The sequence below is a fragment of the Nilaparvata lugens genome, chromosome 7, assembly GCF_014356525.2.
Source record: "Nilaparvata lugens isolate BPH chromosome 7, ASM1435652v1, whole genome shotgun sequence".
In the NCBI taxonomy this organism is placed as follows: domain Eukaryota; kingdom Metazoa; phylum Arthropoda; class Insecta; order Hemiptera; family Delphacidae; genus Nilaparvata; species Nilaparvata lugens.
The window spans coordinates 20,976,621-20,990,128 of record NC_052510.1 but is presented as its reverse complement, the minus strand read 5'-3'; the positions used below and the strand labels follow the sequence as shown (position 1 = coordinate 20,990,128).

The following is a 13,508-nucleotide window of genomic DNA, read 5'->3' as shown; positions in this document are numbered from 1 at the left end:
CTACCCACTGTGCTGAGGGGGTGGTGGTGGTGGTTCAAAAGTACAATTTTTTGGTTTCTTGCATATATCTCGAAAACTATACATCTTCCGGACATAACTATACAATAAAACATTGAAGCTTACATAATTTCCTACAATATTCATTCCACGACTTTTTCTATACCTTCCATACTTTGAATAAAAAATATTCAAAAATTTATGAAAACCTGTTATTCCAACAATTACATACTTCCAAGACCGGATTTCTCGAAAACTGTTGGAAATATCACAAAACTCCACTCAACAAGAATTGTAGAGAATTTATCAAACTTAATTTAGAACAGTTATCTTGGTTGAACGCACTGTTGCAAAGATATAAGCGTGGAAGCAAAAAGCTAAAGAATGCAACATTTAAATCACCATTTTCACTTCAAAAAATGGGGTAGGGATGGGGACTTCTGATAAGTTCTCCTCCTAACTAGTATCAACAACGCTGCAAAGTCAAAAATTGTGTTCAAAACACTCCTTCAAAATTCCTTTGTCAATTGGTCAATTGTTGCAAAACTGGAACTTTCATATTCAACACTAGATAAAGCTGCTGCAAAATTCGTAGGGAAATGCGTAAAAGTGTGGAATTATACATCAAATTGAAGAGAATTTGATGCTCTATGAGCTCACAATTAGCATGGATTTTCTCCATACGTTTCAAAATTTTCATTTTGGATGTTGCATTCTTTTAAAGCTGCTACATTTTTCTCATCAAATATCTTAACACATAGCTTGACATTTTGCCTTTCAAGTGAACTTGGGAAGAGAACTTTTCTGTCGAGTGCGGGTGCTAATTTGATAACACTATTCGCTTCTGAGTAATGAAACGTTTTCAAGTGAGAAAAGCTTGCAGTGAGGATACTATCATGGTTAGCGGATCTGGTATGTGAAGGTTTGTTTTAAGTCAGTCTGATTCAACCAGTTGTTACGAATACATTCCAAGATATGTACAGAATCAAATAGTAGAAAATATAGGTACTATGTGAGGGATCAATCTGTAATATGTAATGTGTTCTGAGTCACAAAAACGAGTAAAATGTCAACAAAATAATCAATTTTAATGAACTTCAGTTTTCAATCAACAATATCTTCTGATTGCTACAATTCAAATGTATAATTCAAAATCCCTTGGGCGTGATTTTGTGCGCTCTCCGGTCTCAGGTTGAAGAGCACAAAATTACGCCCAGAGGGATTTTGAATTGTACAATTGTGACAATTAGAGGATATTGAAAATTTTATATGGACTCTAGACTTTTCCAATGTATCCAAACAATTTATTGAAAAATCAAACTGAATATATATTGCAAACACCATTGTATATACCGGTAGTGACTGGACTATAATGTTTTGAAGGGTAAAGGGTAGATTAGGTAGTTTCGATTTTTCTTCTAAGTTGCCTTTTTTGTATTATTCAAAATACATAGTTATAATCGTATAATGGTGCTACATTCTGATGAATAACATACTTTTGCACTTTTGAAATTGTTATTTGAGAATATTATATTTTTCCAATAACATGTGTTTCAACCAGCAAGGAAAACCGGGAAAAACGTGATATACAGGGTGATTCATAATTATGGTAAAATATTTTAATACGTGATAGTAGAGGTAAAAATAAGAAAAAAAGTTCATATAAACATATATCCATAAACGCTCATTAGCGAGCTATACAGGGTGAAAGATTTCGCCCGGAATTCAGTTCCTCTGGTGAAATACACAGATGCTGAATTGTTTGGGGACTAGTTTTTGAAAAACTTATGCTGGATTCATATGGAAAAATATCTGAAAAATTGAATAAAACTAGTCTGGAAGCTGTAGTGTGAGTAGTTTTTGAGAAAAAAGTTGAAATATGCAAAAAATTAAAGTAGAAAAACACAGACTTCTACGTTTGATGCCCAATAACTTTCTTTAATGGCCAGTAAACAAATATTTTTTCGCAATAAAAATTGTAGAGAATTTAATTCTGAAAAAAATTATGTAAGTTGTGTGTAAACCAAATTCATTAAAAGTTGAATAAAATGTATTCTTATGTTACATTACACCATAAAAATTTGCTGTTTTATGAGGAGAGAACTAATAACTCATAGGTTGTAGCTGATTGCGAATAAAATATTCGGTTTTTTATGAAAAGTTTTTCTTATATGAAAGTAGCATATCTAAATGACATTAAACTTATACCAAAAGACTAGTTAGATTATGTCATTAAGCCTGGGAGGAAGCTCAAACAGAAGTAGATGATCTCCTATGATTCTGCCCAAATGTTTACTGAAAACTGATGTTGTGGAAGATTAGGATTGATGGCATGAGGATTCTCAGCTGCCCAAATATGTTGGTTGTGGACGTTAACGATAGCAGTTCTTGTAAAGTGTGCCTCGTCGGTAAATAAAACGGTTGTTAAAAAGTTTGGGTAAACATTTTTACTAAAAACCATTGACAAATACTAGCACGGGGAATACAGTCTCGTGGCAATAGAGTATGAACTTTCTGGAGGTGGTATGGATGTAATTTCTGCTATTTTAGTATCCTCCAAATAATAGATTGATTGACATTGAACTGCACTGACAATTCTCTTTTGCTCTTCTCTGGATGTTCATAAATTTCATTAAGAACTTGTTCTTCTAACTCAATAGTCATATTAGATCGGGGTCTGCCTGCATAAATGTGCTCTTTGGATATCAAAGAATCTGTTTCAGACAAACTTTGATGAATAGTGGCAAAAAACCTTGAACTTGGACATATTCGGTTAGGAAAGTTCTCTTGATACAAACGTCTTGCTTCAGTACTATTACAGTAGTGTCCCACTCCATACATTAAATGCATGTCAGCTAATTCGGAGTATGAATAATGTCTAAGATTGCCTGCCATTTTTTAAAAAGTTAACAATCAACACGAAAGCAAAGTGGAATGGTTACAAATAACTGGTTAATAGATTAAACAAAAAACACAGCGCGGTTACAAGAGGCCTAACTTACAGTTTGTTTTTTTTGTTCAACAGTGAGCTAAAATATCTCTGAAAATAATTTTCAGCTGATAATTCCATTTGAATATTTTCTTATTTAAAACATAATAAATCAGCTGTTTTAAAACAGCAGTTATTAAAATCCATGTTTTATTTGCAATCAGCTACAACCTATGAGTTATTAGTTCTCTCCTCATGAAACAGCAAATTTTTATGGTGTAATGTACTACATAAGAATACATTTTATTCAACTTTATTTGAATTTAGTTTACACAGCTTACATAATTCTTTTCAGAATTAAATTCTCTACAATTTTTATTGTGAAAAAATATTTGTTTACTGGTCATTAAAGAAAGTTATTGGGCATCAAACGTAGAAGTCTGTGTTTTTCTACTTTAATTTTTTGCATATTTCAACTTTTTTCTCAAAAACTACTCACACTAAAGCTTCCAGACTAGTTTTATTCAATTTTTCAGATATTTTTCCATATGAATCCAGCATAAGTTTTTCCAAAACTAGTCCCCAAACAATTCAGCATTGGTGTATTTCACCAGAGGAACTGAATTCCGGGCGAAATCTTTCACCCTGTATAGCTCGCTAATGAAGCGTTTATGGATATATGTTTATATGAACTTTTTTCTTATTTTTACCTCTACTATCACGTATTAAAATATTCTACCATAATTATGAATCACCCTGTATATGGGAAATGTACGGGAATTTCCTGAGCATGATTCAGTGTAGAGAATCATTCAGAGCATGATTAACTCTGTATAGAGATTAGGTTAAAATTTTGTCAATAACTTTGGTCTAAACGCGGCTTAAGTCAACTTGCTAATGCTCATTCAATAAATGTAATTGAGTTTAAAATATCTGAATAATAGTTACAGAACAGAGTTAAAACGAATATATAATAATAACATCAATGTTATTATCATATTTAATTCTATTAATGTAATATTATAAAATATTAATTCTATTATTATTGTTTTAAATGTCATAATAATAATTATCATATAATAACATTTGTACTACCTAATAATAACAACAATGTTATTATCATTAGTACAAAGCTATGCCAAAGTTATAAAATCAAAATATTTTGTTGTCATGACAAAACAATAATAATAGAATGAATAGACTCATATAATAGAACAGGAACCCCAGCAATTATAAGAATTCAATCATGGCAATATATTCAATACCCTCTAGAATTTTATATAAAGAGATGATCATTTGGCTGGAGGATGATGATGATGACAAGGAGGAGAAGGAGGAGGAGGAGGAGAAGGAGTAGGAGTAGGAGGAGTAGCTTGTGGCTGTAGAGGGGTTGGTGGAGGTGGATGAGGATGATGAGGAGCCGATGACGAAAGGAGAAAGGTGAAAACGATGACGTCATAATCAGTGAGTTGCGAGTTAGTGACTTCCAAAGTTAGCCATTTCCAATTCTCCACAATTCTCTGGCCAGAATCAGCGGGTTCCAGAGTTAGCCAATCCTGTCGGCGACAGAATCAGTGAGTTCCTAGCCAGTCACTTCCACAACCACAGTTAGCCAAATTCCAGTTAGCCAATTCCGCGTTCCCGACACTACTTCCCTTTCAATGCCTTCACTGTAAAGACCTTGTTCTCAGAGTTACCATTTTTCTAGTGAGATTCTTATTTGTTAAATTTATGTATTTTAAAAGTTAGCCTATATCTGAGGCAATATTATTCGTTATATTTGTAAAATTATTCTATCAATTGATTACTTCCATGAATCTTATTATTTTATTATTCATTTTTTATTAGTGAGGGAAATAATTGATTTATAAAAAATCTCCCATGTGCTGAGGATTGAAGTTGGGACGAACCATCGAATCGAAATTAATTCAAAGAAACCACCATACCAAGAAGGATCACGTGAGTTCTCTTTTAGTTTTCATGGGGCCCCACCCTTTGCTTCGAAAAGTACAAAAATTACTTCCATTTTTACTTCACTAAATAAACTGGCCATGTCGAAAGAACTATTAAGATAAGTGTACTGAATTGTAATTGTAAGTTTTGTGGTCGTTTAACTGCCCTTATCTGCCTGAACCACGACCTGATTAACATTTCACATTGTAATATTTTCTAGTTAAATCATTTGGAATTATAATTTATCTTTAAGAATTTTAAACTCTGTAAAGAGAACGTGCATGATAGCCCAGCATCATAGCACCAATTCAAATAAGCCTGTCAGCAACAAATTATTCAAAATCTGTTTATCAAATCTTGAAACTGTAATGTTTATTAATTATTATTACTGCTCATTATATTTCAAATTCAATACTTCACTTCCTGAGTTCGATTATTTCTTTAGCCCTTCAGATTTTGTGTTTGGCACGTTTGTACTTATTAAGCGCCGATCAAAAACGATCATTGAAATAATTGATCCAAATTTGGTTCAAGGAACTGATCTAAGTGGAGGTATTAAGTGGGGTCAGATCGAGAGCATAGGTTCTCTGTCCTTACCTGCTAATATCTCAGCTTCTATCTGTACCCTTCATCGACTTAGGAATAAAAGTTCCTACCACAGAGCAGAAACAGTTTCAGCATAAAGAATCATACAATAGAGCCTGAAACTTGGAAAGATTCTGTCCGCGAAGTACCTATCTTATGAACGGCATTTGGTATATCAAACCTAGCCTAGACCGTCGGAATTTATTAGTGGCGCAATCCCGCAAATTATATGCACCAAGTTCCTTGCTCGACCTGTTTGATTTTGTGCACTGTCCACAATACAGGTAATAATTTAAGGTCTCTGAATCTGGTGTCTAGTAATTGCTACACTACGACGCATACTTGCAAAGAATAGAGATAGTCATTGAACAGATCAATGGTGTGCAGGAGTATGTGCCTCCTGCGATTTGGACTATTAAATTGAATCTCTCAGTCTGGTGTTCTGTAGAATTCATACACATACTCATAAATTTGAGATTACAACATCGAGGGTTCAGTGTAAGATTTTATACCTGTGTGTGGCATTCTAATAAGACCACCTCACAGTATATATATTAATAAACAGATGACATCCAATTTATTAGAGGGAATGGAATGCCTTCATCTTTATGTGTAGGCAACACACCACACCAACGTTGTTCCTGTGAGACTGACCTTGTCTCTGTGACACTCCACTTGTTCGAATGGGACTCTACCCCTCTTTTTGTTCCAGTGACACTACTTGTTCCAGTGAGACTGACCTTGTCTCTGTGAGACTCACCTTGCCTCTGTGGGAACTTGTTCCTATGAGACTGCCATTTATAAAAATACTTGTTCCTATGAAACTTGTCTCTGTGACACTAATATCATTCAAAAACACTACTTGTCTCTGTGAGAACTTGTCTCTGTGATACGGACCCAAACAAGACTGATTTTCAGTGTTAGGATGGATGTGTCTGACTTTGACGGTGGTCTATACTGACATCGCCCCAATAGATATCACTAACCAGAAAGAGTAGGTATTTTTTTGTATTATCCCAATCCTAATTATAATTACATTTGAATACATTACATGAAAAAATAGTAGCCTGTAAAACAATACTCCATAAGAAGCTGTTTCTGTTGCAAAATGCAAATGTACCCTATGTTACACTTACATTATTATTATTCATAACACAACCTATAAACGTAATGCTATTATTATTATTATATTGATAACATATTAAATTTTCTAAAAAACGACAGACCAGGTCCAAAAGTATTATATTCCCAAATTTGATAATGAAAACAAGTCCAAAAAAATCAGCCAAGTTGTTTTTACTGTTTAAAGTTCAAGTCCAATATTTCCGTCCAAAATTAATACAGTATACATAATGAGCTATGAATTACCTTAAGTGGGCTAATTAGTCCATATCATTCCAAAAAATAAGTCAGACTTGAACCATTTCTCAATAACAAACACATTACACAGTACTCCCACTTGGAAACGATATTTTGAGTTCCAGATACTCCCAATTCCGCCTATAGTGAGGTCCACGTTATAATGACAGTATTTGATCAACTTAGGTTTCGCTATCCTTGTCTATTATTCGACAAAGCCGGTGTTACTATCCTTTTCTAGGTCCACAATGATGCCAATTATGTTTTTGACGGTGTAGAAATATAATTAATTGATGGAGAGAATCGGCATCGCTATTCTTCTATCTTTATCTACTGCCATTATAACGTGGACCGCACTATAGCAACATAATTTGGAGTTCCGGATATTTCCAATTCCGCTGTCGGAGTTCCACCCAGCAACAGTTTTCAAGCATAGGACATGTAAACGGTGTACACACGTACGTTTGCCTCGGGTGAGCATACGTGTATGGGCTTGCATTCGCACGTCTGGACACTGTTCGCTGAGGCATGTGGGCGAACCGGAACCCTGTCGGTATTTTGGCGTGCTCAAAGGCGCCTCGGGCGAGCATTGAATGTACGTGTGGACGCGATTTTGCCATACGGGTGAGGCAAAACGTAAACATTGAAGGCGTCATAACCTAATTCCAATGAATTGGGTTGATGAATGACAAATCAAATTGTGATCCAATAACTAATTGTAAATTGTAGGATTTTTGTAATTTTGTAGGATATGTGGATTGTCAAATATTTAAATAGAAACATGCATGGAGTATATAATTTGTATCATGATTAAAAAATTTAGAACTGCATAATTTAAGTGAAAAAGCTTCTCTACAGGGTTCCTACAAGAAAGTATAACTCAAATATTATTTTACTGTGACTATCAAATCATCTTGTGTTTGTTTCATGTTATCAATCAGAGTTGTTAATTAAAATTGTAATCTTCAATATGATATTATACGTTTTAGATAGCTAGGCTATCCATAGAGAGATTTATTCAAACTTTGAACTAGTATTCCCTTAAAGGTAAATCTTGAAGCTAATCTTTTTGAGAATCTTGTTTTGGACTACAAGTAGTCTGATATGTATGAGCAGAGTTAGTTTAAAATGGGCAGCAATTTAGTATTTGATTCAATTTATGGCTAATTTCCTTAAAGAAGACTGTCAATTTTGTGAGACAGTGTTAAGTGCTTTGATTGGGTCATCAAAACTTCTGGAATTATTGTAGAAATTTTATTTTTTTGAGATTCAGAATAGATATTGGAAACCAACAAATGAATCGCCTAATGCCAAGAATCTCAAAGTTAGAGCCAATCGTTCTTGTGGAGTTATTGCTTCCCTCATGATGATATCATTGTTTAGATAACTAGTTGAATTAGATTCAGTATATTAACAAGATAATGTTTTGACAACCTAATAAAGTTTGAATTGTCAATCTCATGTCATGTAGCAATTTATTCCTTACTTCAACCTACAATCGTTCAAACCACCAACATCGTTTGTCAAGTTTTATTTTTGATTTTATTATATAAGTCATTGAAATGAAATGATACTGCTGAAATTTGTGATAACTACCGTATATTCAATGATGGAATGACGCCATTGTTGTCATGTTGTGGAAAATCTACATCGACCATGTCTTCATGTCGTCTGCTAATCAGATAGCTTTTTGAATGCCGAGGCATACGTGGATCGCGTCCACAAGGACGTACAGTGAATGTTGAAGCATATGTACATACGATTGTTCGCGCGAATCTGTACGGACGTGTGTACAAGGCTTAAATTTAACATTGATATTTTTAGTTCCAGATATTTCCAATAAATTCCGCGGCCCCGGTCGTGAGACTGGAGTATCCTCGACTGGAGTCGTACGATTCGAGTCAATGTGGTGTTAGTTGAGCCACAAAGTAGGAGGAATCCTTTCTTCTCTGTGGTTGAGCCAAAGAGTTCATTCTACTTTGTGCATCATTGCAGTAATTGACAAAACACCCACTGAAGCGCAGACAGCACCCAGAAGTCTCAGACAGCACCGTATCGCGCATGCGTGAGCAACGGGTTTTTCCCGTTCCATTCAGTCAGATCTTTGAATGTAACGTTCTTTGTGATGATGGTTACCGAGCACTGTAACTGGAGCCAATCGTCATTCTATTTGATGAAGATATTATTATCCAATGATGATTTATCATTAAATTCAATATAATAATCAATATATTATCATTTTTTTTTATAAAAGAAAAAGTACTTTTGAAAAATATAATTAATAAAATATAACAGTTGTTATTTAACTGATGTTAAAAAACACTATAACAAAGTCAGCATATTGTCATTTCAAAACAAAAACCGAACCCTCAACCTCCCCTTTTACATTTAAAACATCAATAAACATAACTATTTTAAAAACCTCTAATCCCTTCCAGCATATTGCAATTTCAAAGCAAAATCCTAACCTATCTTTCCACCTTTGAAAAATCAAAAATCATTATTCTACCTGGACCCTAGCCCTTTCTAGCATATTGCAATTTAAAAGTGAAAACCTAACCTAACCTTATGGAACATTATTAAATATAATCCAAAAAAACCTGTAACATCAAAAAACATAACTCTAACTGCACCCTAGCCCCTTTTAGCATATTGCAATTTCAAAGCAAAAACCTAACCTATCCTAATAACACATTATTAAATATAACCTAAATAAAACCTAACCTCTAACCCTTTCACATTTAATACTTTAGATTTATTTGTCATCTTTAGAACAAAACATAAACATGTGGTTCATTTCATGAACATGTTCACAAACATGTGGTTCATTTCATGAACATGTTCACAAACATGCGGTTCATTTCATGAACATGTTCACAAACATGTGGTTCAAAGCAAAATCCTATTCCCCTAACCTATCCTTTTACCTTTGAAACATCAAAAAACATAACTCCACCTAGACCCTAGCCCCTTCTAGCATATTGTAATTTTAAAGCAGAAACCTAAGCTATCCTAATAAAACATTATTAAATATAACCTAAATAAAAACTAACCCCTGACTCTTTCACATTTGTTGAACAAGACAAGGATAGCAACACCATTGCAAATCGTACACTACCATTATAACGTGGACCTCACTATAGATACTCAAAGAATACTTTTGAATAACTATGTTATAACTGTGACTGTTGCTGGCCGTTACTCTGTTTCTGAGACAAAGAGAAGCTCCTCTCAATTTGGATCTTTAGACTTGCGTTCGACAGTGAACTCTAAACTAACTGGAATGGACTAGCAACACAAAAAAAGTGAGGCAGCTGGTAAAGATAGGCAACCCGCATTGCTGTGGGATTCGTTCATTTTGTTACGCATTAGCTCTTATTAGAAAATGCATTGCACAATCTCAATTTCTATTTTATTTCTATATTGTATGTCTTATTCCACGGAAGCGTTATTTTTCCTTCATTAAGCAGTTCATTGTTAACTTTTTGAGAGCAAAAATAATAATATAGGTTGAATATTAATAAAGAGAAGAATTTTTTTATTTGTGACTACAGTAGTTTTAGTATTGTTAACTTTTCACAAGCACGGGTATAACTTTGGGCCAGATTTAAGAGAAGCGTATTATTTATTTATTTTTATTTATTCAACAAGGACAAATATAAACTGTCATGAAATGATTGGGAATAAAAAAACAGGCTCATAGTCCAATCTCATATTTTTCACAATAAAAGTAGGTAAATAAAATAAATTATGATGATTCAATAACACAGGATTATTAAATTATGTAATGATAGCAATATACTAGGTATTCTGATAACATTTCAAATCAGTGTGGGAGTTTCAGAAATGATGCAAAGAAATCTATGAAGAAACATTATATCAATTGTATTATAATTATGACCATATGATAAGCAAACAGTAAAATATGCTAAATAATAATTATTTTATAATTATAAATTATATAAACAATAATACACATATAATTATACACATAAAATTATTTTATAATTGTAAATTGAACGATTATTAAATTTATTTGAAATGGGAAGATTTCAAAAATTAATTACAATTCAGCTGATAGCAATATCATATTTTTCAAGATAAAAGTAGGTACCTAAAATAAATTATGTCATCTCATGATGATAACACAGAATTATTAATCATTATTGTAAAGCTGTGTTTACACAAAATTCATTATATGTTTATTTTTTCGTACTTATAGATTCTATTAGATTATAGTATTAGGGGTATACTATCAGATTCTATTAGTATGCTGCTACTTACACTAAATTTATATTATACATTATACATAAAATGTATGATACGCCTACTGTACCTACATAATATACCGTATACAAATATTATGATAAATATACTATATTTATTATATGCTGATGCTTAACACCAAATTTATATCCATAAATTACATCATACATAGAATATGTGATAGAATGAATGATAGTCTTTGTAGGGAAACGTTCACAATTTTTGCATCAGATATTATTTATTCTTTTTTGAATAAGGATTAATTTGTTCTTCAACTATGTTTTTTATTTTAGATGCTATAAAGTAGGCCGAAATTTTCAATAAACATAGAAACTATCACAGTACGGTATAACTTACTAGGAATATAACCAAATTTGTTGTTTAATTTTTGGTCAAATAAACTGATCAATATAGAAAGAAGTATTGGAAATGTATGTAAAACAAAAAGATTTCTTCAAATTATTTAACAGAATAAAAATGTTCGACTTACCTGTGAAATGGTATTTCATTTCCTTTAACATGCCCATTCTTGCATCCAAATGCAACACAATACATCACCATTTTTCGGTCGTATTTTTATTCAATTCCACGCATTTCACTACAAATACATCACAATATTTAAGAGAAAAGGTTGTGATCTAATACTAATAGCCCTAGTACTCATTCAAATCCGTTTTTAAACTTTAAAAATGAAAAATCGTACTCAAGAGCTGCAACAGCCTGCTTGAATGTATGAGTACGAGAGAGAAGGGAACCCCACACGGTTTGCCTGTCTCACTCACTCCGCCTTACACACTTTTGGTTGTAGCTAAGCATTGGACAGCCCGTTCCAGTTAGTTTAGAGTTCACTGGCGTTCGAAGAATGATAGAACCATAACCTAGAAAATTGCTTTCACTTGTTCATTGTTGAACATTGCGGTAGGATTGATAAAACTTTACAGTCAGGATCAAATTTTACCTTTTCTGATTCAAGTAAAATTTACAATACAACACTGTTTTAAAGCTGTATTGTATCAAATTATCATTCCATCATGTATATCAGACTACTTGATAAAATTGGTAATTTGGTAATGAGCTCTTAGAGAAAATGTTTACAATGTGTTGACACTGCTTTTTCGAATGATAGGATTAATTTAGAAGCTGAATTTAAAAAATTGATCCAATTATAAAAAAGGTAAGCTTAGTATTATTTTTGTAGCTTATTAATAAATGGTCTATTTGTTTTATAGTTTTATTTATTGAAGTTCTACATAGGCCTTACATATTACAATCTGTGTCTGTCTTCTGTTAATATTATCAACTCAAATAATTTTATCTAGCCTATCTGTGATAAGAAGGTAAATAATAATAATTAAATGTCCAGTATTCTATGTTTATAATGCAATTGAAATACCACAAAGGCACGAAAAAAGTAAAAAATAAACGCCATTCAAAAGTTAGACACAACCAACATGAATCATTCAGAGACATGAACTCATCAACGTGTTATCCATCGAAGTAAACTCACTGAGAGCATAAGTCTCAATGTATGCACCAACCTTTCTCCTGATATTGAGTGGTGCTACTCCTGCAAGAGGGTACCAACTGTGCACTAGTGTTGGTCTTAGACATCCTGCTATCACCCTCATTGTTTTATTTAATGCCGTTCCCACTCGTTTTAGCATTGATTCAACTTCCAAGACTTAGAAGTAGATGATAAAATAGTGATATACAATTAAATGATTGGAAATGAGAGCTTATTCCTCCTTACACCTATCATTAAATGATAATTAAATAAACTTAAAACTTTTGAATTCTTTGAACTCATTACAGTTTTAAAGTAAACTACTATGCTTATACTGTAATAATTTTTCTATAACTTGAACGGTTTATTTAGATATAACTTTTGATTGCCACTTGGTGTTCTTGATCATTTCTCACAAAAACAATAAATTTCAATAGATTTTCAAGAATTTATATTCCCTAGAAATATATCCTTAATCTTAAATTCTCAGGAACTTTGCATCACATGAGACTGCATGCTCTCTCATCATCTTCATTGATAACATCTATCCATCATCACTTCATATATTTATTTTCACCATCAACTCTATTAAAGAATGTTTTAGAAGTAGTTTTCTAAGTATTTTTTTTCATAAATTAGTTTTTGTATCTGTAGTATACCAGAAACCAGATGTTATGCAAAACAGATGACATAAATCAGTTATAATATTTAATAGTTTGTTGATTGGAATTCACTCTATCCTACATGTTTTAATAGAGATTACACACGTTGAGTATTAATCTTTGAGACTTATTTATTTCTAATATTCTACATGGCGCAGTCGGTAAATAAAAATCACAGCAAATGTCAACCATTCGACGGAACAACCGAAGATTGGATATATTGGCACGAAAGGTTCAAGATTTTCCTACGAAA

The 13,508-nt window shown here is 32.7% G+C and overlaps 1 protein-coding gene across 1 annotated transcript in view; it reads left to right on the top strand.

Moving 5' to 3' along the window:
- Positions 1–11,964: 11,964 nt before the first annotated feature.
- LOC120352174 (activating signal cointegrator 1 complex subunit 3-like) overlaps positions 11,965–13,508 on the top strand; it is a 28,842-nt gene continuing 27,298 nt past the window's right edge. Inside the window, exon 1 of the mRNA XM_039431875.1 lies at positions 11,965–12,263. The gene's annotated coding sequence lies outside the window, so the exon portion shown is untranslated. The remainder of the gene's footprint in view (positions 12,264–13,508) is intronic.